Source organism: Sturnira hondurensis, unplaced genomic scaffold, assembly GCF_014824575.4.
Source record: "Sturnira hondurensis isolate 20B ecotype Veracruz unplaced genomic scaffold, ASM1482457v3 Scaffold0001872, whole genome shotgun sequence".
NCBI lineage: Eukaryota > Metazoa > Chordata > Mammalia > Chiroptera > Phyllostomidae > Sturnira > Sturnira hondurensis.
Window position 1 is genome coordinate 5,780,556 of NW_028074503.1, and position 6,364 is coordinate 5,786,919.

The following is a 6,364-nucleotide window of genomic DNA, read 5'->3' on the forward strand; positions in this document are numbered from 1 at the left end:
CCTACTAGGTCAGGGTCTCTTTCTATGGCTTTGTTTTGAAGTCTATCTTGTCTGATATAAGTATTGCTACCTTGGCTTTTTTTTTTCCTGTCTATTTGCTTGGAATATTTTTTTCCCAACCTTTCACTTTCACTCTGTGTAGGTCTTTTGTTCTGAGGTGGGTCTCTTGTAAGCACCATATGTGTGGGTCATGTTTGCTTATCCACTCAGCTACCCTATGTCTTTTGATTGGAGTATTTAACCCATTTATATTTAAGGTTATTATTGATAGGTACTTATTCATTGCCAGTTTATTTCCTTCATACCTGTGTTCCTCTCTTTCTAACTCTTTTTCTTCCTTTTCTTGAAACAGTCCCTTTAGTGTATCTTGCATTGTTGGTTTGGTGGAGGTGTATTCTTTGAGCCTTCTTTTGTCTGGGAAACTCCTTATTTCACCTTCCATTTTAATTGAGAGCCTTGCTGGGTAGAGTAGTCTTTGCTGCAGAGCTCTGCTTTTCATTACTTGGAATATTCCTTGCCATTCCCTTCTGGCTTGCAGTGTTTCTGTTGAGAAGTCAGTTGATAACCTTATTTGGGATCCCTTGTATGTTACTTCCTGTTTCTCCCTTGCTGCCTTTAAGATTCTCTCTTTGTCTTGGAATTTTGTCATTTTAATTATTATGTGTCTCAGAGTGGGCCTCTTTGTGTTCCTCTTGATTAGGACCCTCTGTCCTTCCTGAATTTGTGTGACATTTTCTCTCATCAAATAGGAAAATTTTTATCATTACTTTTTCAAACAGGTTTTCTATCCTTTGCTTTTCTGCTTCTCCTTCTAGTATTCCTATTATATGGATATTATTACGTGTCATGTTCTCCTGCAGTTCCCTTAACACCTCTTTGTTCTTTCTGAGTCTTTTTTCTTTTTCTTGCTTTTTCTGGGAGTGTTTTTTCTACCTTGTCCTCCAGTTTGATGATTTGATTTTCTACTTAATTTAGCCTGCTTTTGATTCATTCTACTGTGTTCTTCAATTCAGAAATTGTATTCTTCATATCCTCTTGGCCCTTGTTGATAGTTTCTATGTCCTTTTTCATGCTGCAATAGTTTGCAGTAAGTTCCTCATAGTTTCCCTGTAGTTTTTGATAATTCTCAGTGAGCTCATTGAACTTCTTTATAACCATTGTTTTGAACTCAGTATCTGATAGTTGACTTGCCTCTATTTCATTTAGCATTCTTTCTGAGGATTACTCCTTTCCTTTTGTTTGGGGGGTTCTATGTCTTCCCATTATTTGTGAGACTCTTCTTGTTTTCCTCTTCATCTTAAATTGATCTGTTTTGACTCCCTGAATTTGTGTTGTGAACTTCTATGGTAGGAGACCTGTGAGGTTCAGTAGTGCAGTATCCTTGATCCTGAACTTCATGCTCTTGGGATGCCACTTATACCATTTATGTTGGCTCTCTGGGTCCTTCCCTCCAGCTGGTTGAGTGAGGGTCACTCTACCCATCACTTCTTGTATTCTGTTGTACAGGTGCTGCCTGAACAAAACCACTTCCAGGGAATAAACCCACTTCCACAAAAATATCTACCCCTGCTGAAAGCCCACTATCAACAGCAAATGAGCTAGTATTAATAAGAGTATAAAGGGTTTAAGACTATTACAAGAAAGGAGAGAAATAAACTATAGTATAAAATCTGGTGACTTAATATACGCAAACTTGCTGGACAAGAAATGGATGTTAAAAAGCTATGCAGGAAAGAAAACATCACTAATTATGGAGAAGACCACAGTTGATTTCATCTCAGTAGCCTCTAGTATTTACCACTGTTTTTTCTTTCTGGATATGATGATGTCAAATGTTGACCCTGTCTGACCTTAAGGAGCCTGTTGAGACTTCTAGGGATCTACTGTCTGTGGCTGTCTCCTTCAGTTGTTAGTCTAGTCACTCTGCACTTAGCAGTCAGGCTTAAGCACCAGAGAGCTGGGGTGCAGTTTCTCCTGGGGTCAGGGCTGTGGTTTCCCCTCCAGCTGCTGCTGCTCAAAGGGGAGTGATCTGCCTGAGTGCAATGGCTGCTGCCTTATGGGGGATGACTCGGCACTAGGATCCTGCTGTTTATTCTCTCATCTCTCTCCCCAAAGCGTCCGTCCCCAGTCTCTCCTCAGGCGTCTTTAGCCCACTCTCTCCCCACCTTTACCAGAGCCCTGGGTATGTGGCTTCACATGAAAATTTGTGTGTTGGCCCTTTAATCACTCTTTGCTTCTCCAGCTGCCTATCTCTGGCAAAGAGCAACCCTGCCACTCTTCACTGCCAGTTGTTATCCATGTACTTTTTGGGCTCTGGTGCTCTAGGCTGGGAATCCCATATTAGGGGTTATACCTCATTCTTTTCAGGGGGATTCAACCAGCTGTTTAATTATCCTTCTGGTGCTGCCCAGCCAGCCCTCTTGTGTCTCCACCACACTCCTTACCAGTCAGTTAGTGCTGAAGCTGATTCTTCTGTCTGTCTGAGGTTATAAGGCTTCTCTCTAGCTATTGTTCTGTTTGTCTGTTCCAAGTGACTTCTCCACAATTTATTTGTAATTCCAGATTGGTCCTTGGAGGAGGTTAGTATGGTATCCATTCATTCCTCTGCCATCTTGTCTCTCCCTTATAACTGTTGATGTGGACCCTGGCTCATGGGGTCTGAGAGATTGTGGATGAGACAGGAGACAAATTCACACAGACTACTGAGTCCTGTGGAGGAAAAGGGACGGTGTAGCTTCTTTCTCAAGAGGAGAAAGCCTCGGCCCTTGCCTTGACAAGCTTTCATTTCTTTTCTGGGTCGATTATAATGATGGTCCTCATTTACTATGCAGAGGTTCACTTTAGGTAGTTACCTTTTACAGAAAATGAAGGAGAAGGTACCAGTAATTACATCACAGAAGAAGGATATTTGCAAATACAAAGGGAAAGTGGTTGAACTGGTTATACCCGTCCTTGGAAGGTTTAGCATGGATTTTAGAAATTTACTTTGAAAACATACAGTACACTTTTTTTTGCCTCAATTCAGAGTGAGGGAGTTTTAGCAAAAGCAAGTCTCATAGCAGTCTAGGTACAATGCAGGCCTGATTTCCCATGGGAGAACCTATCTGTGGGCATGTGTCCTGTGCATCTCTGTGTGGGAGTAGGGCCCACGCCACGCAGAAAGTTCTTCTATAAACTGCTATTTTAAACTCTGCATCTGGTACTTGGGTTTCTTCCATTTCATCTATTTATTTACATCCTTTTTTTCTGGGGGTTCCTCTTGTTCTTTTGTTTGAGACATTTCTTCTTTGTCTCCCCATTTGGTCTCTGTGTGTTAGGTAGATATGCTATGTCTCCCAAATTTGTTTGGATTGTTTTTTGATGAAGGTGTCTCTTAGGCTCAGTGTCACAATCTTCCAGGTGGTCTGCATTCCACGTTCTAGGAGTGTTTCTTGCGCATTATTTGCACCCACTAGTGTAGTTGAGTCTTGAATGCTGTTGGCCCTTTTGTGGGTAGTTACCCCTTCAGGCTGGGAGACTGAAGGGTAAACCTCAACCACCGCTTGTGAGACACTGTGCAGGGTCTGCCCCTTGAGGCAGCATTGTTCCTTGCAGGGTTTGGTACCTGCAGGAATCCCCCTTTTTGTGTACTTGTGCAATTAGTTGGGTTGAGTTCTGGTATGGTCTGAAGCACACCACTGCTTTTGTTGGTTCTGGGTCCATTTGGGTGGGGTTCAGATACAGGTCACCATTAGATGTTGTGTTTAATTGTCCTTGGGCTATCTGCTATAGCTACCACTCTGCTGTTGTTTATGTTTGTGTCCACTGGACCTGCATGTGTGTGTGAGAAGCCAATCTGTGTAAAAGGGTCTGCTTCTTCCTGCTTAGAGCTTTGGACAGATCTGTAAATGGCCTGAGGTTCCCAGAAGTCCACCTCTACCTTTCAGCCACTTTGCCCCTCCCTAAGGTTACCTGGTCTTCCTCCAGAGACTTTCAATGAAAGACTGAAGAATGAACCCAGGATAGTTGAAACAGGGCTAGTGGGTCCCCTACTTAGGGGTCACGCAGTCAGTCAGGCACTTAATGAGGAGAAAGTCGCCCCTGCTTCAAAGCCAAACCCCTCAGTCTCAGCTAGAGTCTCCAACACTAGTTTCCCCAGGGAGCTCACAGCAGATTCAGGTTGGTCCACCCAACCATCCCCTTTGCAGGAATGAGTGTAACCACAATGGTTTAAGAGGATAGATGAAAAGTCCCCTTCTGGGGCTGATGCTGGTCCAGCCCACGAGATGAAGCTAAGCTCTCTGGCTTATTCCCAGACAATAGCTTCCAAGGGTCTCACACTTTGAAAGTTCATATTTTGAGCTGCTCTTCCTTCCATTTGTGGAATTGCACCCAGTGAGGGTATTAGGGGCTTGGTGGGGATGATCTTAACAATTTCGCATTTGGGGATGGTGCCCACAAACTTGTAGGAAGGAGTTGGACACTTCTTCCCTTTCCTGGGTTATTTCAGGCTGAACTCACATGGGAGACAGGATTTGCTTCCCTGCAATGTAACCAAGCAGCCCAGTACTCACCCATATGGCTCTGAGACAGAAGCCTCCTTAGGAGACAGTCTGAAAATCTCCACTCTGTGGGGCTCCCTAACTTGCCACCAAAACAAGCAACACAGAGCCAGAAATCCCAGTCCTCTGCTGCACTCCAATCTCTCTACGTGGCTGGACTCACAGGGCCAGGACAAAAGTCTGCTCTGCAGTAGCTCCTAACCTAGCAGACTGGAGCTGAAAGTCCCAGCTTGACTCCTCTGCACAACCAAACTGAGCAGCAGGAGTGGCTTAACAGGTAGGGAAAGTGGTGCCAACTGTAGACTTGTGGACTTGGGTCCCCTTTCCCAAGCCACTCAATTTAGTCACTGCCTAAATCTCCACTTAAAGCCTTCCCAGAAATTGGAAGGCCCAGTAAAGGCAGTGCTAGATGTAGCCAGTAGACCTCTCTGAAGTACCTGAGTATGGCAATGCAGTCTTTCCAGCAGTCAGAGTTCATACCCTGAACTTTCCAGGCTGGTGCTACAACAATAGGAGTGCTCTATCCTGGGAGGGCATGCTCTTAGTCTCCCAGGCAGGGTGAATCCCCACCCATCCCCACCACCAGCTGCTGCACACATTTCTCTTCTTGTTTCTGTTGCTATGGGTTGGGGTTCCCTGTGTGGGGTTAAGACCCCTCGCTCATAGGGGGAGGGAGTTCCACAGCCACAATATCTCTCTGGTTTCTCAGCTGCCACTGCATCTTCACAAACAGGTTTTCCCTCTCCATGTCTCAACAGTCTCTTCAGTCTCTGTGTAGCATCTTCTGTACTCCTTGGTTATAATATTTTCTGTCAGCCAGGTTTCAGCTGGTTGTTCAGATTGATTGGTCTGCAATTCATCTGCAAAGCCAGGTTGGATCTAGGAGCAACTGGATGCAGCTTCTATCTACTTTGAAGCCATCTTGGAATCCCCAAGATGTCAGTTCATTTTGAACCATTGTTTACAAGCCAAGCAATTTTTTTGTTGTTGTTCAATTGAAGGCTCTTTATGGGACACTGTCCAAGTGAAAATAGAATCAGACATCTACACTTGCAGTTCCAAACTCAGTCCTAGCAGGAGAGGCTCCCTGTTTGTGAGGATCTCCTCCTTACATTCCCCAGGTAGCATGGTCTCCCTGCATAAAAAGTTTTGGAACCTAATAATTTTCTTCTTGATCTTTAGAAAAGGGTGTGGTTGAAAAAACTACTCTCCAAGTCTACAAGTCTACAAGAAACCCACAAGGGACTTGGGGATCTTAATGAAGACTTTAAGTCACTACTCTAAGTTTGTGTAACTTTTGAATAAATAATTCTTTTTCACCAATCTTTAACATTGAGAGCTATAATTCCCTGGGGGCAGGCAGGGGAACCTAGTATAGGGTGACCCTGGGAGAAAGGGGGGTCCATTCAGTAATAGTATTTTGTTCCCTGCCACAGGTCCATTCTGTAACAATCTCACTTTTGTCTCCCCATAACTAAGTTCCTCTTCCTGGAGGAACTGTTATCAGCATGTTTCCACTGACATTTTCAGTACACCTCTACTGATGTACAAGCAAATTTGAATATATCTTTCAGTGCAAATATCCTATCTATGTTTTGTAGCTTGCTTTTTTACTTAAGAAATCTTTGAGGATTGCCCTGACCAGTGTGGCTCAGTTGGTTGGGTGTTGTCTCACAAAGTAAAAGTTACCAGTTTCATTCCTGGTCAGGGCATATGCCTGGTTTGCAGGTTCAATCCCCAGTTGGGGAATGCATGCGAGAGGCAACCAATCAATGTTTCTCTCCCTCTCTTTCTTCCTACTTTCCCCTCTCTCTATAGGATAA